Genomic DNA, 13,785 nt, shown 5'->3' with positions numbered 1-13,785 from the left:
AGCTTTGTATAACAACCAAGCAGTAGGGAATTCAAGGTTATTCTCTTTGGGAGCATCCACAGTTCAGCTGCTCAAAACTACTGGTCGAGAATGTATCCAGTGTATCATCTGAGGAGATGGCAGGCTGCTCTCCCTTTCTCAAAGCTTGTAAGGAGTCTGGGACTCATACCCGAATAGATGGCCACCACGTCTTTGTGTGAAAGAGGGAAACTCTACTAGCTAAAGATACGGTTGCCCTGGATGTTTTCTCTCGTTTTGATAATAACAGTGCCTTCTGTCTGGAGATTTCTTTCCTGTTCCACATGATTTTGGTAAGGACAGTAGTCATGTTGATCTATGATCTCCTTGTTCCCTGCCTCCTATTCCTCGCTACAGAAGGAGGCATGTGACTGAGGCTGACTAAGAGAGGTCCTTGTCTCCTAGGCTACCCCATCTTCCTGGGGATGGTGATGCGTTCAGGAGAAGGCGTAGATAGAATCAAACCAACGAGACTCCTCCCCAGGACTTTTATGTTACAACTTGTGGGCAAGATGTTCATATTTTTGAGAGAATAAGTGCAGGACAAACAATAGCCTGGAGTTTATTTCCTGGGCCACTTGAGAGACACACATGGAGTAGAGAGAGGGAGGCCATTAGGCAAACAGACGTAGAGAAACAGAGACTTGGTACGGTGGGCGATGAGCAAGAGCAGACAAGTTTCCTGGCAGTACTGAGTCTTTATTTAATTGAATTTTCGGCTGTGCTAGGTCTTTGTTGCTGTGTGCGCTCTCCTCTAGTTGTGGCAGGTGGGGGCTAGTCTTCAGTGGTGGGTCTGTAGGCTTCTCCTTGCAGCAACTCCTCTTGCGGCAGACCCTGGGCTCTCAGCAGCCGCAGCCCGCAGCCTCAGTAGTTGCAGTTCCTGGGCTCCAGAGCGCATGCTCAGTAGCGGGGGCTCTGGGGCTTAGTTGCCCTTCGGCACATGGGATCATCCCAGGCCAAGTAGCGAACCATGCCTGCTGCACTGACAGCGGATTCTTTACGACTGAGCCACCAGGGAAGGCTGGCATTGAACCTTGACCCTAGTTTTCTTCTCTTCCAGGTGCCGTTCATCTGTATGAGCTAAATATCTTCTGTTTTGCCTAAGCAGATTCGAATTGGGTTTCTATCACCTGTAACTTCATACATCCTGATTAATACACTGTTTGAAGAGGTATCTAAGGAGAGAGCCATGCTTTTTTTTTTTTTGGTTTTAAAGTCACTCTAATATTTGCTTAATGAACCGCTGAGGCCCCAGTGTTCCATGCTGAAGGGCACACTCACATTAAAACCCAGCTTTGGAGAAGATAACTAATTACTAATCATGACCGTAGAGGGAAAAATCTTACCTTGGAAATGGCCACTGGCCAAGTTTAAGTACTATAGCTTGTTCCTGATAAATGTTTTAGAGTAAGTGAGTTGCAAAGATTTTTCCTAAGAGATCTTACTCCAGTTAAACATGGGAGGGTATATACTTTAAAAATACTTGGGCAGAAGCACTGAACTAAATTAAATAGTCTTGGAATAGTCGATATTGAGTTGCTTTTGCTGAGGCTAATATGACATCAGAAGTTAGGTCTTCCCATCTGTTCAGTTTCTGAAAACATAACTGTAAAACGGGTGTGGGGAGTACTTACCTTTAGGTTCTCAAGAGTTGGGATTGGTGCACCCAGGGGGCATTCCTGTTGTCTCACCTTCAAAGCCAACCTGAACGGAATTCTAATTAGTAAGGAGAAAGGATGGGACCTGAATTGATTGTACATCTGAAGACAAAGGTCTGAGGTTATGATCTGTCTACCCAATGGCAGCCAAGGATGTGGAGAAAGCGTGGCGAACATCCAGAGTATCCTGCTGCACTTGGGGAGAAGCATGGAGCCTGGAAAGATTGCGGATGCCAGGAGAATCTCTAGCATTTTTCTAGCTGTGGAGTTGCACTAGAGTTCTAACTTGTACTTAGTTCCTCAAAGACAAATGAGGGACAAGTACAGAGAAACGGAATGGGTGCAGTTAATGTAGTAAAACAAATGGCTCCGTGTGGCAGCCATTTAAACTCTCTAACGGTGCTGAAGCTGTGGGCTGGCACCATCCTTCTAATGACTGGAGGAGCCAGGGAGCTGACACGCCTCCAGCACCGGCTGCTGCACACCCAGGAGTGTTTTTTGTTGTCCTGGTGAGCCGTGACACACAGCAAAATTGTGTGTTGTTCAAAGCCACAAACAGAAATCTTCTTCTGTACTTAATGGCTGGCTAGCACTGAATAATTTGGGGTTTCTAAAAATGTAGAACAGTTTAATAATTTTTTGAGCTCTGGACCACCGGCAAACCAATTCCATTTACCTAGAGCTAGATGTTGAGAGAATCATTTGTCAGACTTGAAGACTTCTTTCTCGCTTAAAATTGGAATGTAATTGCTTTACAGTGTTGTATTAGTTTCTGCGGTGTGTGCCTGAGTGTGTAGTCAGTCGCTTCAGTCATGTCCACCTCTTTGCAACTCCATGGATGGAAGCCCGCCAGGCTCCTCTGTCCTTGGGATTCTCCAGGCAAGAATACCAGAGTGGATTGCCATGCCCTCCTCCAGGGGATCTTCCCCACCCAGGGATCTTCCCCACGTCTCCTGCATCTCCTACATCGTCAGATGGATTCTTGACCACTAGCGCTGCCTGGGAAGTTTCTGCTGTACAGTGAAGTAAACCAGTTATACGCATACATATATTCCTTCTCTCTTCCACCTCCCTCCCACACTTCTAGGTTAGCACAGAGCACTGAACTGAGCTTCCTGTAACACAGCAGCTTCCCACTAGCTGTCTACACATGGTGCTTTATATATGTCAATCCCACACTCCCAGTTTGTCCCACCCTCCCTCTCCCCAACCCACATCTCTGTGCACGTGTCCATTCTCTTTGTCTGCATCTCTATTCCTGCTTTGGAAATAGGTTCATCTGTAAAATTTTACTAGATTCCGCATATATGTGACTGGAAAAGGTCAGTTTTCTTTCCAATCCCAAAGAAAGGCAATGCCAAAGAATGCTCAAACTACCACACAATTGCACTCATCTCACACACTAGCAAAGTAATGCTCAAAATTCTCCAAGCCAGGCTTTAGCAATACGTGAGCCATGAACTTCCAGATGTTCAAGCTGGTTTTAGAAAAGGCAGAGGAACCAGAGATCAAATTGCCAACATCTGCTGAATCATCGAAAAAGCAAGAGAATTCCAGGAAAACATCTGTTTCTGCTTTATTGACTATGCCAAAGCCTTTGACTGTGTGGATCACAATAAACTGTGGAAAATTCTGAAAGAGATGGGAATACCAGACCGCCTGACCTGCCTCTTGAGAAACCTATATGCAGGTCAGGAAGCAACAGTTAGAACTAGACATGGAACAACGGACTGGTTCCAAATAGGAAAAGGAGTATGTCAAGGCTGTATATTGTCACCCTGCTTATTTAGCTTGTATGCAGAGTACATCATGAGAAATGCTGGGCTGGAAGAAGCACAAGCTGGAATCAAGATTGCTGGGAGAAATCTCGATAACCTCAGATATGGAGATGACACTACCCTAATGGCAGAAAGTGAAGGTGAACTAAAGAGCCTCTTGATGCAACTGAAAGAGGAGAGTGAAAAAGTTGGCTTGAAGCTCAACATTCAGAAAACGAAGATCATAGCATCTGGTCTCATCACTTCATGGCAAATAGATGGGGAAACAGTGTCTGACTTTATATTTTTGGGCTCCAAAATCACTGCAGATCGTGATTGCAGCCATGAAATTAAAAGATGCTTACTCCTTGGAAGGAAAGTTACAACCAACCTAGACAGCATATTAAAAAGCAGAGACGGGGGGCTTCCCCCGTGGTCTGGTAGTTAAGACTTCACCTTCCAGTGCGAAGGGTACAGGTTCGATTCCTGGACGGGAAGCTAAGATCCCACATGCCTCCTGGCCCAAAACCCAGAACAGAAAACATAAGCAATGTTGTAACAAATTCAGTAAAGTCTTTAGAAATGGTTCACATTAAAAAAAATAATTATAAAAAAATGAAAAGCAGAGATGTTACTTTGTCAACAAAGGTCTGTCTAGTCAAGGCTGTGGTTTTTCCAGTAGTCATGTATGGATGTAAGAGTTGGACTATAAAGAAAGCTGAGCGCCCAAGAATTGGTGCTTTTCAACTGTGGCATTAGAGAAGACTCTTAAGAGTCCCTTGGACAACAAGGAGATCCAACCAGTCCATCCTAAAGGAGCTCGGTCCTGCGTGTTCATTGGAAGGACTGATGTTGAAGTTGAGACTTTGGCCACCTGATGCGAAGAGCTGACTCATTTGAAAAGACCCTGATGCTGGGAAAGATTAAGGGCAGGAGGAGAAGGGGACGACAGAGGATGAGATGGTTGGATGGCATCACCACCTCAATGGACGTGAGTTTGGGTGAACTCCGGGAGTTGGTGATGGACAGGGAGGCCTGGCATGCTGCGGTTCATGGGGTCACGAAGAGTCGGACACACCTGAGTGACTGAGCTGAACTGATACGGTACTTGTTTTTCTTCTTTCTGATTTACTTCATTCTGTGTGACAGACTCTAGGTCTATCCATGTCTCTACGTGTGACTGTATCTCATTCCTTCCAGTGGCTGAGTAATATTCCATTGTGTGTGTGCACCACATTTTCTTTGTCCCTGCAGCTGTTGTTGGGCATTTAGGTTGTTTCCATGTCCTGGCTATTGTAAATAGTGCTGCAGTTAACATTGGGGTACACGTGTCCTTTCAGATTAAGGTTTTCTCAGGGCATATGCCCAGTATTGATATTTCTCGATCATATAGTAGTTTTATGTTTAGTTTTTTAAGGGGCCTCCATACTATTCTCCATAGTGAATACATCAGTTTACATTCCCACCAGTTGTGTAAGAGGGCTGCCTTTTCTCCATACCCTCTGCAAACTAGTTTCACTTAGCTGGAGTGAAATGTTGGGAGAATCAGTAGTCAGACTTGAAGAAGCTTTCTTAACAAAGTAGGACAGATTATGCTATGCCCAAAAGACTGACAGTCTGCCAAGATTTGGTCAGTGACTTTTATTTAAAGGTGTTTTGCCATATGGCTTCTGCAGAAAGCCAATAGATCAGGTCTCAGATTCTAGCACATTTGCGTTAATAAGTCATGTTCTTGAACTGGAGCAGGTACCACCTTTGTTTTCAGGGTGGAATTTGAATGGGCTTATGCGCAGTGGGGAAAAGAACCGGCCTGGGCGTTGAGTATGTAGAGAGGGATGATTTTTTGGACAGGATAGTTGATAAAATATTTACTGTGACTGCAGGGCTCTGCTGTGTTTTCTCTGGCCTTTGCCAAGGAAGTCTTTCCACTAAATTAAAAAAAGAGAGAAACCCTAAAAGAGTGCTGAGTTTCAGAACATAAAGTATGAATCCAGTTATGTAATATGGGAAGAGATTTAGAACTGTCATAGTTATTTCTTAAATTTGTTTACACAGCAATTTGATACCTGAGTCAGAGGACAGATCCTCCCACTTCATCTTAAAAGAGAAATCAAACATGACATTCCCTGGCAAGAACAAGATTCTCATAATCTCTAACAGGAAGTACTTGATTCTAGTGAGATTTCCTACCGAGCGGAGCCCTGCTTAATTCAGTGCCTTGTACCACTGTCTGTTTATGCTGTGAGAGCTGTATCTCATTTTTAAAAGGAGCGAGATAGCAACTAGAAAATAAGAAAAAGTGTGTTTTTTTTAAAGTTCAAAGATATTAAGCATTATTTTTAACCCAAATTCTTCACTTACTACTTTCTAGTCAATATATGCATTCTTTAGTATTTGATAATTAAAGCGTAATCTAATATATTTTAATTTTCATATCATTATACAATGTTAAATGGCATGACAGGTGATCTTAGATCCATGTGATATTTTGTAGGAAATGTTTTCCTGGACTGTGAAATGTGCAAGGAACATCTATGATCTTTTTATTATTTATTGTCAAAATTATAGTGACCTAAGGAAAAGTCCCTGTGGCTTTCTCCACCCCCCTCCCCCATGATTTTAAACACCTTGAGAACCACAGTTTTGATTCTGAGAGAGAGATAGAGACATTCAGAGGGATAGATGTGATCAGGAAATGGCGGTATGGGATGGTGCTTACCAGAGAGATGGTGTCATGTATTATTTAAACAGTGAAGACAGATGTTGCTCCTGGAAGCCAAAGTAGCACTGAATTAAGAGTCTGTTTCCTGAGGCATTTTTTGAGTCTGAAAGATTCAGAAGGAGAAGACAGAGAATATAGAATGAAAGCTGAGGGGGCTATTTCAGGGCAAAGGCAAGAGGAGGTGCCAGAGGAATACCGAGCAGTCAGGCAGGCTTTTCCAGGCAGGTTTATGAACGGGTTTGGGAGAGGCACAGAGACGGAACTAGGAAGAGAGAGTAGGGATTGTATAACAGGATTGCCTAACTTATATGGTTCTGTGCTGTGGAGTAGCTCACTTTTTATTTCATCTTTGACTATCTCAGAAGGTGCAACACTTACAATGAAAAACATCCTCTTAGGAACTTAAGATCCAGGAAAGACCAAGAGAGGCATAGTAATCGAGGGGAGAAAGACTCTGAAGACCCGCCTTCATGCACAGTATGGTGACATGAAGTGTGCTGAGGTCTGATCGCTGGCCAGTATTGTCTCCTTAGGTTACTGGCTCAGGAAGTGTTAGCCTTTTGCCTTGGGTGGGGCCAGGAACCAGAAATAAATGAATGACTGGGTGTGGCCTCAGCTAGGAGGGGTGAGATAGAACAGGCGGCCTTCTACTTGCCCCCTAGGTTACCAGCAGCGCGCCACTGATCCACCGTCATTGATTGAGCCAGAACATCAGCTGTGTACTTGTGCAGAAAGGCTCTCAGGATCAAAGTTTGACTTTATTACTCTTGCAAAGCTTAGAACTTGGGGGCTAGGGAGTTCACTGATGACATGGTTAGGATTCTGGGCTTTCACTGCTGTAGCCTGGGTTCAGTCCCTGTTTGGGGAACTGAGATCCTGCACTGGGTGGTGCAGGCCAAAGGGAGCGGGGGAGGATTTGAGGGCTAAACAAACATTGGTTCATTTGCCCAATCGAAAAATGGGCCAAAGAGTAAACAGATATTTCTCCAAAGAAGACACAGAGATGGCTAACAAACGCATGAAAAGATGCTCAACATGACTCATTATCAGAGAAATGCACATCAGCACCACAATGAGGTACCATCTCACACAGGTCAGAATGGCTGCTATCAAAAAATCTACAAACAATAAATGCTAGAGAGGGTGCGGAGAAAAGGAAACTCTCTTACACTGTTGGTAGGAATGCAAAGTAGTACAGCCACTATGGAGAACAGTGTGGAGATTCCTTAAAAAACTGGAAATAGAACTGCCATATGACCCAGCAATTCCACTGCTGGGCATACACACTGAGGAAACAAGAATTGAAAGAGACACGTGTACCCCAGTGTTCACTGTAGCACTGTTTATAATAGCCATGACATGGAAGCAACCTAGATGTCCATCAGCAGATGAATGGATAAGAAAGCTGTGGTACATATAACACAATGGAATATTACTCAGCCATTTAAAAAGAATACATTTGAATCAGTTCTAATGAGGTGGATGAAACTGAAGCCTATTATACAGAGTGAAGTAAGCCAGAAAGAAAAACACCAACACAGCATACTAATGCATATATATGGAATTTAGAAAGATGGTAATGAAGACCTTATATGCAAGACAACAAAAGAGACACAGATGTAAAGAAGAGTCTTTTGGACTCTGTGGGAGGAGGCGAGGGTGGGATGATCTGAGAGAATAACATTGAAACATGTATATTACCATATGTGGAACAGATCCCCAGTCCAGGTTCGATGCATGAGACAAGGGTGCTCGGGGCTGGTGCACTGGGATGACCCTGAGGGATGGGATGGGGAGGGAGGTGGGAGGGGGGTTCAGGATGGGGGACACATGTACACCCGTGGCTGATTCATGTCAATGTATGGCAGAAACCACTACAATATTGTAAAGTAACTAGCCTCCAATTAAAATAAATACATTAATTAAAAAAATAAAAATAAAAACAGAAGTTAGGTTATTTGGAATTGGAACCTACTTTCAGTCTTGAAACCATGTGACATTAGTCTCTTGTATTGTCTGGACCAGGCGGAGATAGAGTAAAGTAAACAGGGAGCTCAAAAGCTGGAAAAGCCTATTTGCCCACTGTAAGCTGTTTCACACTTTCCCTGTGCCCAGGCAGCCTTCTTTAAAAACTGCCTGTAACTTTGAAGGAACACTTGTCTCAAAACTTCTGTCTGAAGGTAAACCACGGGAACCTCAAGCAACAGCTTTTCTTCCTGTTGGGTTTGGCTGCAATTCCTCCCTGTGGGCAGTGTCAGGCTTTCTTTGGGAGGCAGCACAAAGTAGCACCTAGCATAAGGTTCAGTTCAGTCCAGTCGCTGAGTCGTGTCCGACTCTTTGTGACCCCGAACTGCACATGCCAGGACCCCCTGTCCATCACCAGCTCCCTGAATTTACTCAAACTCATGTCCATTGAGTCAGTGATGCCATCCAACAATCTCATCCTCTGTTGTCCCCTTCTCCTCCCACCTTCAATCTTTTCCGACATCTGGGTCTTTTCAGATGAGTCAGTTCTTTATATCAAATGGTCAAAGTATTGGAGTTTCAGCTTCAACATCGGTCCTTCCAATGAACACTCAGGACTGATCTCCTTTAGGATGGACTGGTTGGATCTCCTTGCAGTCCAAGGGACTCTCAAGAGTCTTCTCTAATGCCACAATTCAAAAGCACCAATTCTTGGGCGCTCAGCTCTCTTTATAGTCCAACTCTTACATCCATACATGACTACTGGAAAAACTGTAGCCTTGACTAGACAGACCTTTGTTGACAAAGTAATGTCTCTGCTTTTTAATATGCTGTCTAGGTTGGTTGTAACTTTCCTTCCAAGGAGTAAGCGTCTTTTAATTTCATGGTTGTAATCACCATCTGCAGTGATTTTGGAGACCCCAAAAATAAAGTCAGACACTGTTTCCCCATCTATTTGCCATGAAGTGATGGGACCGGATGCCATGATCTTCGTTTTCTGAATGTTGAGCTTTAACCCAACTTTTTCACTCTCCTCTTTCAGTACCACTGAAAGTACTCCACTTTCTTTTGTACCGTTCTTCTGTGTATTCTTGGCACCTCTTCTTAATATCTTCTGCTTCTGTTAGATCCATACCATTTCTGTCCTTTATTGAACCCATCTTTGCATGAAATGTTCCCTTGGTATCTCTGATTTTCTTGAAGAGATCTCTAGTCTTTCCCATTCAATTGCTCTTTAGTTCACCTTCACTTTCTGCCATTAGGGTGGTGTCATCTCCATATCTGAGGTTATCGAGATTTCTCCTGGCAATCTTGATTCCAGCTTGTGCTTCTTCCAGCCCAGTGTTTCTCATGATGTATTCTGCATACAAGTTAAATAAGCAAGGTAACAATATACAGCCTTGACATACTCCTTTTCCTATTTGGAACCAGTCTGTTGTTCCATGTCGAGTTCTAACTGTTGCTTCCTGACCTGCATACAGGTTTCTCAAGAGGCAGATCAGGTGGTCTGGTATTCCCATCTCTTTCAGAATTTTCCACAGTTTATTGTGATCCACGCAGTCAAAGGCTTTGACATAGTCAATAAAGCAGATATAGATGTTTCTCTGGAACTCTTGCTTTTTCAATGATCCAAGGGATGTTGGCAGTTTGATCTCTGGTTCCTCTGCCTTTTCTAAAACCAGCTTGAAGATGTGGAAGTTCACGGTTCATGTATTGCTGAAGCCTGGCTTGGAGAACTTTGAGCATTGCTTTGCTAGTGTGTGAGATGAGTGCAATTGTGTGGTAGTTTGAGCATTCTTTGGCATTGCCTTTCTTTGGGATTGGAATGAAAACTGACCTTTCCCAATCCTGTGGCCACTGCTGAGTTTTCCAAATTTGCTGGCATATTGAGGGCAGCACTTTCACAGTATCATCTTTCAGGATTTGAAAGAGCTCAACTGGAATTCCATCACCGCCACTAGCTTTGTTTATAGTGATGTTTCCTAAGGCCCACTTGACTTCACATTCCAGGATGTCTGGCTCTAGATGAGTGATCACACCATTGTGATTATCTGGGTCATGACACTCTCTTTTGTAGAGTTCTTCTGTGTATTCTTGGCACCTCTTCTTAATATCTTCTGCTTCTGTTAGGTCCATACCATTTCTGTCCTTTGTTGAACCCATCTTTGCATGAAATGTTCCCTTGGTATCTCTAATTTTCTTGAAGAGATGTCTAGTCTTTCCCACTCAGTTGCTTTCCTCTATTTCTTTGCACTGATCACCGAGGAAGGCTTTCTTATCTCTCCTTGCTATTCTTTGGAACTCTACATTCAGATGGGTATATCTTTCCTTATCTCCTTTGTTTTTCTCTTCCCTTCTTTTTACAGCTATTTGTAAGGCCTCCTCAGACAACCATTTTGCCTTTTTCCATTTCTTTTTCTTGGGGATAGTCTTGATCCCTACCTCCTCTACAGTGTCACGAACCTCTGTCCATAGTTCATCAGGCACTCTGTCTATCAGTCTAGTCCCTTAAATCTATTTCTTACTTCCACTGTATAATCGTAAGGCATTTAATTTAGATCATACCTGAATGGTCTAGTGATTTTCCCTACTTTCTTCAATTTAAGTCTGAATTTGGCAATAAGGAGTTCATGATCTGAGCCATAGTCGGCTCCCAATCTTGTTTTTGCTGACTATACAGAACTTCTCCATCATTGGCTGCAAAAATATAATCAGTCTGATTTTGGTGTTGACCATCTGGTGATGTCCATGTGTAGAGTCTTGTCTTGTGTTGTTGGAAGAGGGTGTTTGCTGTGACCAGTGTGTTCTCTTGGCAGAACTCTATTAGCCTTTGCCCTGCTTCATTCCACATTCCAAGGCCAAACTTGCCTGTTACTCCTGGTGTTTCCTGACTCCAGCTTTTGCATTCCAGGCCCCTATAATGAAAAGGACATCTTTTGGGGGTGTTAGTTCTAAAAGGTCTTGTAGGTCTTCATAGAAGTGTTCAACTTCAGCTTCATCAGCTTCACTGATTGAGGCATAGACTTCGATTATCGTGATATTGATTGGTTTGCCTTGGAAATGAACAGAGATCCTTCTGTTGCATTTGAGATTGCATCCAAGTACTGCATTTCAGACTCTTAGTGACTATGATGGCTACGCTGTTTCTTCTAATGGATTCTTGCCCATAGAAGTAGATATAATGGCCATCTGAATTAAATCCGCCCATTCCAGTCCATTTTAGTTCACTGATCCCTAAAATGCCATGGCGAGTGGCTGAGAGGAGATACCCCATGTCCAAGGGCAGAAGCGGTGGCTATGAGATACCATGTGTCCAAGGTCAGAGAAACCCCAGTAAGACAGTAGGCACTGAGAGGGCATCAGCGGCAGACAGACTGAAACCACAACCGCAGAAAACTAACTAGTCACACGGACCACAGCCTTGTCTAACTCAGTGAAACCGTATGGGGCCATCCAAGGCCGATGGGTCATGGTGGGGAGTTCAGACAAAACGTCGTCCACTGGAGAAGGGAATGGCAAACCACTTCACTATTCTTGCCTTGAGAACACCATGGACATTATGAAAAGGCAAAAAGATAGGACACTGAAAGATGAACTCCCCAGGTTGGTAGGTGCCCAATATGCTGCTGGAGAAAAGTGGAGAAATAACTCAGGAAAGGATGAACGGATTGAGCCAAAGCAAAAACAACACCCAGTTGTGGATGTGACTGGTGATGGAAGCAAGGTTTGATGCTGTAAAGAGCAATATTGTTTAGGAACCTAGAATGTTAGGTCCATGAATCAAGGCAAATTGGAAATGATCAAACAGGAGATGGCAAGAGTGAACATTGACATTTTAGCAATCAGCGCACTAAACCGGACTGGAATGGGTGAATTTAACTTAGCTGAGCATAGGGTTATCCTTGTCCAAATGAATATGTAAGAAATATTACTTGAGCAGGGAAATGAGATGGGAGGGAAAATCTCTCAGCCATTGGCGCCACTGAAAGGATTTGTTAAACTCTTTGCCTCCCTGGGGCACGAGCCAGGGGTAGTACAGAATGCATTAACAGTTGTAACTTCTGCCCTTGGAGACCAAGAGCACCATTTGTGAGCTTATTCATGTGTGGAATTTACCTCTGTTGTCATTCTCAGCTGATAATCGAGTAAACTGCGGTTTCGGGAAGGAATTAATAGTGGCGGCCAGTAGGAGGCCAGCACTGAGGGCAACTGCACCCCAGGGCTTCACCTTTGTTCTTGCCCTGCTTCTTTCTCATTGAGCTGCTGGAAGTGCTTTTTAAATACTGTGCTTGGTAAAAAAAAAAAAAAAAAAATACTGTGCTTGGTACAGTTGCTCCTTGTGTTTTCTGGAGGTATAAATACATTTAAAGAGATTTTTTTCCCCTCCCTCCTTTACCTCTCGGTCTTGACATATTGTGATCTGGGTTTGCACTCAGTTTGGTCAGGGATTGATTCATCGTCCTCTTGGGGGCAGGTGCCTTTTAGGAGGCCTAAATGTTTTTCTTATAACTGAAAGTATGAAAGTGTGGCTGGTCCTGGACAAGGTTGGGATGCGGAAGGAGAGGTTTCCTTTGCTGTGCCCTGCACACCTCCTGCTTCCTTAGCTGCCCCACTCAGTGTGTTGCAGTCCATTCCCCACCCCGTCAACATTTTATTTATTTTGAAATAATTTTAGATTTACAGAAAAGCTGCAGAAGTAGTATGGAGTATTTTCATATACCCTTCAGCCAGCTGCCCCTAGTGTTAACGACTTACTTATTTAACCCATCAGCTCATTGACATGTGATTTCTACTGAGCATGTTCTTTTAATGTCTCCTGTCCTAGAGACCTTGGCATTCTTGGGATCCAGCCATGGCATAATTTCTTTCTCTTACCGTGGAGAATCTGGCAATCTGTGAGTGGATTTTAGTGATTTAAAGTTTTTTTTTTAAAGATTTTTTAAAAATTAAAAAAAATTATTTTATTTCTAATTGAAGGATAATTGCTTTACCACGTTATATTGGTTTCTCCTGTACAACAATGTGACTGATTTAAAGTTTTATCTTCTTATAAGAAGTTTTACATTCTGAGACATTTTTTTCCGGTAATAGTAGCAGTGAATCCAATGGTAGCAGTTTCTAGTGACCTGTTCACATTTCAGAGTCAGTAGAATCTAGGTGAAGGAGTCTTTCTGAATTGAGAGACTCTTGAAACTGCTGTCTGTTCATTTATTGATTCTTCCATTGTTAGCATTTATTGGCTGTCCCATAGGTGTAAATGCTGTTCTAATCTCTGGAGATATTTGAACTTCAAGATGTAGCTCTTGCCTTTAAGGAATTTATGATCTAGTGGAAAAATACATGGTTGTAAGAAAATACACAGTGGTAGAGAATCTGCCTGCAATACAGGAGACCCTGGTTCAATCCCTGGGTCAGGAAGATCCCGTGGAGGGAAATGGCAACCCACTCCGGTATTCTTGCCTGGAGAATCTCATGGACAGAGGAGCCTGGCATGCTGTGGTCCGTCGTGTTGTGAGAATCAGACGCGACATATCTCTGTGGCAGAGATATATTCAGGGTATTTGGAAACACATGAAAAGAGACCCGAAACCTCACTGGCTGCGGCATCTGGAAGGAGCACTTCATTCACTGTGAAATACATAAGTGCTGTTCAGTTCAGCATTAT

General features: G+C 43.3%; 1 protein-coding gene across 4 annotated transcripts in view; it reads left to right on the top strand.

The window, feature by feature from the left end:
* FHIP1A (FHF complex subunit HOOK interacting protein 1A) overlaps positions 1–13,785 on the top strand; it is a 312,856-nt gene that overhangs the window by 112,488 nt on the left and 186,583 nt on the right. Inside the window, exon 3 of one of the 4 annotated variants that reach the window (XM_042234932.2) lies at positions 12,948–13,015. The exons of the other annotated variants lie outside the window; for them this stretch is intronic. The gene's annotated coding sequence lies outside the window, so the exon portion shown is untranslated. The remainder of the gene's footprint in view (positions 1–12,947; positions 13,016–13,785) is intronic. 4 annotated transcript variants of the gene reach the window in all.

The sequence above is a fragment of the Ovis aries genome, chromosome 17, assembly GCF_016772045.2.
Source record: "Ovis aries strain OAR_USU_Benz2616 breed Rambouillet chromosome 17, ARS-UI_Ramb_v3.0, whole genome shotgun sequence".
In the NCBI taxonomy this organism is placed as follows: domain Eukaryota; kingdom Metazoa; phylum Chordata; class Mammalia; order Artiodactyla; family Bovidae; genus Ovis; species Ovis aries.
The sequence above is the reverse complement of the archived record's forward strand: the minus strand, read 5'-3'. Positions and strand labels throughout refer to the sequence as shown.